This window comes from Phyllobates terribilis, unplaced genomic scaffold (assembly GCF_046119375.1).
Source record: "Phyllobates terribilis strain yellow unplaced genomic scaffold, ASM4611937v1 Scaffold_4__5_contigs__length_816908805, whole genome shotgun sequence".
NCBI lineage: Eukaryota > Metazoa > Chordata > Amphibia > Anura > Dendrobatidae > Phyllobates > Phyllobates terribilis.
The window spans coordinates 682821902-682831764 of record NW_027362764.1 but is presented as its reverse complement, the minus strand read 5'-3'; the positions used below and the strand labels follow the sequence as shown (position 1 = coordinate 682831764).

Here is a 9863-nt window from a genome sequence, read left to right as displayed (position 1 = left end):
TTTTGGTAAGATTTTACCTTTCCTGGTTTTATAAATTTAGCTTGATTTATTTTCTTTTCACGATTCTCATGTTTTCTAACAAAATCCAGCATCTGCGCACATTCAAATAATTAATTTTTTTGTGATGCCATAACTTGGGAAACTGAATTTAGGAATTTGAATTTTTGTACAAAAGTTGTTATCATATGTTGTACTTTTCCATTTTTGATGAGAGCTTTGTACAACCGTTCAAATATGGATATGAATGTATATGTACATTCCTTCCTACCAATCCTTAGTTTCTGCAGATCTTCTATGTTGGGAAAATCCTTTGTGACACAATAAAACAAATATCTTAATCTGTCCGAATCATTTTCCCATCCATTAGGAGAGTCATTTTCACAGGGCATTAAATGTAAACGTCTGGACAATGTCACAGGAATCCATATTTTAAATAATTGATTCCTCTCCTCATTGGATAAATCAAACTTATCAGAGAAGCTCTCAAATGTCTCTGAATTTCTACAGACATGGATTTTGACATCATATTTTGCATGATTTTGTATAATTTCAGCAAATTTTTCCTCATTTTAATTTGGAGTTGATCCTGGGTAATTCCAGAATTCTGTGATATTTTTAGTGGCTCTTGTACGTCCGTTCCTCCTACGTCACTCACGTCTCCTCCCACATCACCTAGTATGTCGGTTTCTCGTATGTCAGTCATGTCTCCTCCCATGTCAGGTTTCTGTATGTCCGTCTCTTGGTCAGACCCAAGGTCACCTTCAGTTACAGACATGTGTCTTACTTCTTGTTCATTTTCCACATTACAGTCTGAATCAGTATCACCGTCTGACACTTCTACACTATTTTCCTGCTTAGAAATCTCTAACACAAGACTATGAAAAAAATCTACCAAATGTAGAATATTTCTCAATTTCTGTTTGTCTCTATTTACCAATTTAGAAGTTAACTGTAAATTCTGCAATTCACATTCTTTGTATAAACTGAGCCACAAAACTTCTATGTCATCTCGTACATTAACTTTGAAATTAATATTACTTTGTTTAGCAAAATAAGAAATTATATCCATATTTTGCTTACCTTAAGATTCCTTGGCTTCTCTTTATCAGCACGTCCTGTCTTCAGTTCGTCTGATTCTTTTCCTGTGTGATTCTGTTCCTTGTTAGTACCTCTGCTTCCTGTCTTTCCTCAGTCTGTAGGTCCTTTCTGCTTCTCATGACAAACTAGTGAATTTACTGACACGTGAACAACAGCTGTTCAGCTCGTCAGGACTCCCCCCTTGTTCACGGAAGAAATTTACTTACTTAATTTAAAAAACAAAAAAACAGGACTGGCTGGCTCACCATTGTAAAATAATACTCTTCCTGTATTATTTTTTTCTACTGAGGACTTCTCAAAGTATCAATATCACGATATTCTTATAAAAAATGTATCTATTTATTCTTGGATTGTCCATTAAAAAGAATCAGATTGCAGCAGGTACATACAATAATTAGTTATAAAGTAATTGTCCATTTGTCCATAATTAGCTTAATTGTTGAGATTCACCCATCTTGCCTTGGATCCTGGCTGGTAAATCATGTCTTTGTCCAGCATGTGTCCAGGCCTACATGTCATCTGCTTCTCAGCATGAAGTTTCTGTGTCTTGTGGGGTGGGCAGAGCAAGAGAGCCCTCCCTTTCTGTACCATGGGCTTTTATAGCCAGTCGTATGGACACCTGTTCTACATATGGTAGTGAACCAAAAATACACACACAAATAGCGCATGTCAACTAGACACGATGGCTGAGGCATAAAACTCAGAAAAATGATTATCGATTAACATTCCAAATGAATTTCCATAATTTACCATTTAACAGAGACCGCCTGGGAATGCCAGGTGCTGTAGGCTTTTGCTTTTTCCTTCCTTCCACCAGCAGGGGGCACTCTCTTCTATGCCTTTTTTCCATTCCCTTTCACAAGTGCACACATTCATTCTCTTTTCTTTTTTTCATTTGCTTTCTCTCTTGCGCTATTTCATCTCTGCAAAATACCAGCATCCTTCTGATCACCGTGGGCATCCAGCATTGTTGCTTATTTACTTTTAATACTATGCTGCTTTTCACCAGGACCAGCGTCTCCCGGGTGGCTGGAGGCAACGACCGGTAACCCCAAGCAGAAGACCTTTGCAGGCAACACGACCCTCCCCCCTGAAGAGCAGCTCAAAGTCACTGGCAACCATCTCACCTTCTTCCTTCATTCACCCCTGGACGTCTCGCTCCGCCCCCAAGTTACGGGTCCAGCTTGCTCTTTCTGTCACATTACCGCGATGAAGGGTTTAGCCTGCAGGAGACCCTGCGCCGAGCCATTTTTGAAGACACCTGATGCGGCGGGTGAATCTCTGCTAAACAAACCACACCTGTAGGGACGGCACAGCCTTTGCACGGACCCTTCGGAGCCCGCCCCGTCACGGCCAGATTGCTCGCCATCAAGCGATCCTGAGAAAGGCTGGCCGGGCGATGGATCGAGCAGCGTCTACTGGCCATACCACCTTGGATACGCCCGATCTTGTTTGATCTCGGAAGCAAAGCAGGGCTGGGCTCGGACAGTACTTGAATGGGAGACCTCCTGGGAACAGCGGGTGCTGTAGACCATTTTGATGACGTTTTTACCTACTGCCCAGCTCGGCTAGCATGGAACGGCGCCTTGCCGGACACCGACTTTAAGTAACTTAGATGATGGAAGCCCCAAGGCCTCTGAGCCAGTTGGCAGCTAAGTACGCTACCCCGCCGCCCTTCACGCAGGCCTGACACCAAGCTCCTTGCCATGGCTAGGAGTGCTTATTGACTCCGCAGCTCGCCGTGTGGAAATGATGGCGTTAAAAGCACCCGGGGCCGTGAAGGGGCCAGGCTTTCAGCAGGTGCCCAGGGAAGGTTTTGGATGCCGGCTGCCTAGCGAGGGCCAGCAGAAGTTACATATTTTTCTGCAAAGAAGCTTGTGTAACCAAGCCAGACAGCTGACAAAGAGCTAACCTCAGTGGAAGGAAGGCAAGGAAGGTGCGGAAGGAATTGGGGAGGGGGGGGTGATTCCTGCTAGGGCCCTGAAATCATAAAATAGGCAGGAGAGTCTGACGCATGGTGACGGAGAGGTTATAGGGGCAGATAGGGGGTGTTGTCACGTGCGAGCACGTGTGCATGCTGGCTTGTGTGTGAGAGTGCGCTTCCTAGGTGTGGCGCGCTGCAGACAGTCAAAGGGATTGGTCCCTTTCATTAAAAGTTAATCCCCGGCTGCAGCCTATTAGAAAGCAACTAACCGCGCTCTACTCACCCTACCCGGGTCTACCGGTGAGTCTCGCCTCTACTCCAAGCCTGTGCATTGGCCGTGAAGCTGACGTTCTGTCGACAGCGCTGCAGCCTATCAGTGAGCTCAGCGGCTCTGAGTGGGGCGTTGTGTCTACAAGACCTTTTAAGGAAGCCAGCAAAAAAATTTAAGAGAAGGGAAAGCACAAAAGGACCTGGTCTTGCTGAGCACTGGAAAGTGCAGCCGGCAGCCAGACGTCAAAGTAGAAAAGCAGCAAGTGAGAGGCTAATCTCTGCCTACGGCCACACCACCCTGAACACGTCTGATCTCATCTGATCTCGGAAGCTAAGCAGGGTTGGGTCTGGTTAGTACTTGGATGGGAGACTGTAAAATAATACTCTACCTGTATTATTTTTTTCTACTGAGGACTTCTCAAAGTATCAATATCACGATATTCTTATAAAAATATGTATCTATTTATTCTTGGATTGTCCATTAAAAAGAATCAGATTGCAGCAGGTACATACAATAATTAGTTATAAAGTAATTGTCCATTTGTCTATAATTAGCTTAATTGTTGAGATTCACCCATCTTTCCTTGGATCCTGACTGGTAAATCATGTCTTTGTCCAGCATGTATCCAGGCCTACATGTCATCTGCTTCTCAGCATGAAGATTCTGTGTCTTGTGGGGTGGGCAGAGCAAGAGAGCCCCCTCTTTCTGTACCATGGGCTTTTATAGCCAGTCATATGGACACCTGTTCTACATATGGTAGTGAACCAAAAATACACACACAAATAGCGCATGTCAACTAGACACGATGGCTGAGGCATAGAACTCAGAAAAATGATTATCGATTAACATTCCAAATGAATTTCCATAATTAACCATTTAACATTTCCCCCTTTTTTGAGAATAAAAGGACTTTAACTGAAAAATCTCAAAAGAAGATACATTCATCAATCATTTTTTCTTTCCTTCTTCCTTGGCAATATCATTAAATTTCCATAATAATAATAATAGTAATAATAGTATCAATATCGGATTATTGTTATATAATGATGTGAATTCATGTTATGGTAAGCCGTGACTAATATTCATTTAATATGTATAATTATACTTCCCTATATCTAAATTGAAGCAATCGCGGGTTCAATCGTCATCATCTGATGTCATCGGGTCGTCGTCTCGTCTTCTTCTTGGTTCTTTTATAACACAGTCTTTAGATGAAAACTCCTTTGAAATAAATTACAGCATGTAGATATTGTACAGTCCATAATTGTGTTCATTATTGTTCAGTCCATAAACTGTGCTCTTTATTAGAAAGATCATGTGTGTCAGTTGATAAGAAAACAAAGTCCATGGATCAAATGTAGCTTTAATATCTGTGCAGTGTCACCTGGACTTACGTTGGATCGTCTTTGGAATCTTCCGTGTGTCCGCACTGGTCTCGTGTCACTTTTGGAACAGATGTGACGTCTTTGGTCAGTAAAGCAAGGGTTAACTTGACACTTTCCTGCTTTATATAGCACCATAACCAGTACTCAGTCCTTTATATACAGGACACATATGCCAGGTATTACCTGTTCACCAGCTTTCATTGAAGCGTTGCAGGTGATAAGAAACCACTGGAACGTGATGAAACTTAAACACAACACAGTACATATAGGATCATCGTCCTCTGCCGTCCTGGTGATCAGTGGTGTGAATTGAATTGTATGTAATGGACACAGTCTATTATAACACTCAGCATTCACACCTGTTACCTTCTGAGACGTCCGGATATCAGTTGCTTCTTCTTGTAACTTTTGAGAATCTCTTTGATTTATAAAAATTAAAAGTCTTTATTAAAATAGAATTCATAATTGCGATGTCTTGATTGAAGTCTTCATTCCCTAATCTGATACCAAATCTGGCAGTTTTTCCTAACCTATAATATCACAGCGTACCATAGCAATCAGTAATATCCATCTAATTATTATCAAAATATTAAAATAAATTATGTTTGGAATAATAAACAATAATAGATAATAATTCATTATCAATCAAGTTCTCCATATGATAGAACATTTTTATGTCATAGGTGTAATTACCTTTTCCAACCCATAGGTGTCAGTGTATTTTGAAAAAACAAGTTTTTATATCTTTATTAAACCAATAATATCAAAGAATGTATACTCCTGAACCAAAATGAATAAATATATGAATGTATGAATGAATGAATGAATGAATAAATGAATGAATGAATTGTTGTGTTTACTCAGAAAATGTAAACATTTTTTTCCTTAGCAATATATATTTAATGAAGCAATACTCTTGTATTAGACATTACTTTATTAAATATTAATGTGTTTTCTCAATTGAGATATTGAATTCAAATAAAATCAAATGAGAATTAAAAAATGAAAAAATAGAAAAATAAGAAGTATAAAGTAAGAATAAAATTTTAAAAATGAAAAATAAAATTAAGAGTAAAAATAAGATTAAAAATAAAAATAAGGCCTTTAAATTTTAATGACAAATGCAGAGTAATTATATTCTTCATAAAAAATACCCTTATATCTCCATTATCGGGATGATTTCATATTTGTCATAACCTTGTACCACCAAAAAATATTAAATTATGCAACTTTGCATGTAATACCCTTCTTAATTATACCATAGTACCTTATTATTATTTCTTCTTTATTAAAATGTGTGGAAAATAAGTATTGATCAAAATTCATTATGTAATCAGGATCAAAAACACATTTTCCCCCTTAATACCAAAAATATTATTTTATAAAATTTATGTATATATCAGAACCAAATTAAAAATAATTATTCTTCTAGAAATATTGTGCATAAATTTCATATCGATGAGTAGCATAGATTTGACTAAAGAGAGGTGTGTGACTATTTAGGTAACCATTAAAAATAATATTATAGTTATTCAAGAATATTATCATGTGGAAAATTATTCTAAATATAAATTTGCTTTGTAAACCATTTTGATGTGTGGTTGCCCTTATTCACTATTAGTTAAATCAAGAAATAATAATTATTAAAGAAATATAGAAATATATATATGTAGATACAGTAATACCTAATTATGTGTTATAATTTCCTCAGAATTAAATATATTTTTGTACCTTCACATAAAGAAACATTTTTTTTTTCAAACATACAAACATACGAGGCCTCTGTCACATCAATCACACTTAGCAGCTGCTGATTTACTCATCTGTCACCTTCACTCTGACATTCACAGATCTGTTCAACTCAAACATTCCACATATGAAGTTTTAGATATATATATATATATATATATATATATATTTAACCCAAAATTGTTGTATCCCAATTTATTAATGCGCATTGCCATATCAATTGAATATCTTTATATTTCTTTGAATATTCCCCAAGTACATAATATATAATATGAGAGTAAGTCACTGGAATTTCAGACACTTGAAAAAACTCTTGTCTTAGATTCTTTTTTCACTGGCTGCCCGGTCTTAAGTTACATCAGTTGAAAATAGAATGAATGGGATCCTATACTATTAGCTCAAAGTTCAAAGGCCGCAGCTGTCACACGTCATGCTGTAAAGCTACTTTAATTTGCACGAACACTTCATGCACAGAAAATATTAGCAACACAAAAGAATTAATAAGTATTACATATATATTATAGTTCAACTAGATATATTGTTATTATTTTAAAATGTTATACACATAAAATCATGCAATTTTTTTACTTCCTGTGTGAATAAAGAAATAAATCCATTTTTAGAGTTATTTGATCAAATCCTGCTTTGGAATGAAAACTCTAAGGAAATATAAGAAAATAAAATTAAATATCAAATTCATACAGAAACAGAATTATTTAAATATCTTATACATATATTGGTTGGTTCTAATGTAATTCAAAATATTGCTACTTAAATTTATATATATGAAGTTCAAATTTATTAATTAATATATATATATATATTTTATAAACGTATATATAAATACAATTATACGCAATCTCTACTTAGACAAGTGTATATATATATATATATATATATATATATATATATATATATATATATATATATGAACTATTAGAAACTATGTAACTACAATTTTACTGTATAGGATTATAAATAAATATTGAGACATTGTATTACATTTTGATACAACATTATAATTACAGTTTTTCCTTAGCCACTCCCTAAACCAAATCTTCTGTCTCTCTCAAATATCTCCAGGAACGCCCAATTTAGGAAAGACATTTTTCTATCCTTCAAAACCTCAGAGAACTGCCTGTTCTTCTGTCCACATTCCATGACGTCACTGTGAGTTGGTCGTCTCACCTGTCTCTGTCCATCAGTTTCAGCCATTTTCCTTTTTAGAGAATCACAGTTCTGACTGAGAATTAACTCATTCTGTGGAGAGATGGATCTTTGCACTGGCTGATATGGCTTATAACATATATGAAATCTTCTGCGTATTTGATAGAGTTCACTATGGGGATGACTCAGTCTAGGAGAGTTTGATATTGGCTTTTGGTAAGATTTTACCTTTCCTGGTTTTATAAATTTAGCTTGATTTATTTTCTTTTCACGATTCTCATGTTTTCTAACAAAATCCAGCATCTGCGCACATTCAAATAATGAATTTTTTTGTGATGCCATAACTTGGGAAACTGAATTTAGGAATTTGAATTTTTGTACAAAAGTTGTTATCATATGTTGTACTTTTCCATTTTTGATGAGAGCTTTGTACAACCGTTCAAATATGGACATGAATGTATATGTACATTCCTTCCTACCAATCCTTAGTTTCTGCAGATCTTCTATGTTGGGAAAATCCTTTGTGACACAATAAATCAAATATCTTAATCTGTCCGAATCATTTTCCCATCCATTAGGAGAGTCATTTTCACAGGGCATTAAATGTAAACGTCTGGACAATGTCACAGGAATCCATATTTTAAATAATTGATTCCTCTCCTCATTGGATAAATCAAACTTATCAGAGAAGCTCTCAAATGTCTCTGAATTTCTACAGGCATGGATTTTGACATCATATTTTGGCATGATTTTGTATAATTTCAGCAAATTTTTCCTCATTTTAATTTGGAGTTGAGCCTGGGTAATTCCAGAATTCTCTGATATTTTTAGTGGCTCTTGTACGTCCGTTCCTCCTACATCACTCACGTCTCCTCCCACATCACCTAGTATGTCGGTTTCTCGTATGTCAGTCATGTCTCCTCCCATGTCAGGTTTCTGTCTGTCCGTCTCTTGGTCAGACCCAAGGTCACCTTCAGTTACAGACACGTGTCTTACTTCTTGTTCATTTTCCACATTACAGTCAGAATCAGTATCACCGTCTGACACTTCTACACTATTTTCCTGCTTAGAAATCTCTAACACAAGACTATGAAAAAAATTTACCAAATGTAGAATATTTCTCAATTTCTGTTTGTCTCTATTTACCAATTTAGAAGTTAACTGTAAATTCTGCAATTCACATTCTTTGTATAAACTGAGCCACAAAACTTCTATGTCATCTCCTACATTAACTTTGAAATTAATATTACTTTGTTTAGCAAAAGAAGAAATTATATCCATATTTTGCTTACCTTAAGATTCCTTGGCTTCTCTTTATCAGCACGTCCTGTCTTCAGTTCGTCTGATTCTTTTCCTGTGTGATTCTGTTCCTTGTTAGTACCTCTGCTTCCTGTCTTTCCTCAGTCTGTAGATCCTTTCTGCTTCTCGTGACAAACTAGTGAATTTACTGACACGTGAACAACAGCTGTTCAGCTCGTCAGGACTCCCCCCTTGTTCACGGAAGATATTCACTTACTTAATTTAAAAAACAAAAAAACAGGACTGGCTGGCTCACCATTGTAAAATAATACTCTTCCTGTATTATTTTTTTCTACTGAGGACTTCTCAAAGTATCAATATCACGATATTCTTATAAAAAAATGTATCTATTTATTCTTGGATTGTCCATTAAAAAGAATCAGATTGCAGCAGGTACATACAATAATTAGTTATAAAGTAATTGTCCATTTGTCCATAATTAGCTTAATTGTTGAGATTCACCCATCTTTCCTTGGATCCTGGCTGGTAAATCATGTCTTTGTCCAGCATGTGCCCAGGTCTACATGTCATCTGCTTCTCAGCATGAAGATTCTGTGTCTTGTGGGGTGGGCAGAGCAAGAGAGCCCCCCCTTTCTGTACCATGGGCTTTTATAGCCAGTCGTATGGACACCTGTTCTACATATGGTAGTGAACCAAAACTACACACACAAATAGCGCATGTCAACTAGACACGATGGCGCAGGCATAGAACTCAGAAAAATGATTATCGATTAACATTCCAAATGAATTTCCATAATTAACCATTTAACAGAGACCGCCTGGGAATGCCAGGTGCTGTAGGCTTTTGCTTTTTCCTTCCTTCCACCAGCAGGGGGCACTCTCTTCTATGCCTTTTTTCCATTCCCTTTCACAAGTGCACACATTCATTCTCTTTTCTTTTTTTCATTTGCTTTCTCTCTTGCGCTATTTCATCTCTGCAAAATACCAGCATCCTTCTGATCACCGTGGG

At 36.8% G+C, this 9863-nt stretch overlaps 1 pseudogene; it reads left to right on the top strand.

Annotated features, from left to right (window-relative positions):
* The first annotated feature begins 2511 nt into the window (after positions 1-2511).
* Positions 2512-2631, top strand: LOC141268363 (5S ribosomal RNA; annotated as a pseudogene).
* The last annotated feature ends 7232 nt before the right edge of the window (positions 2632-9863 follow it).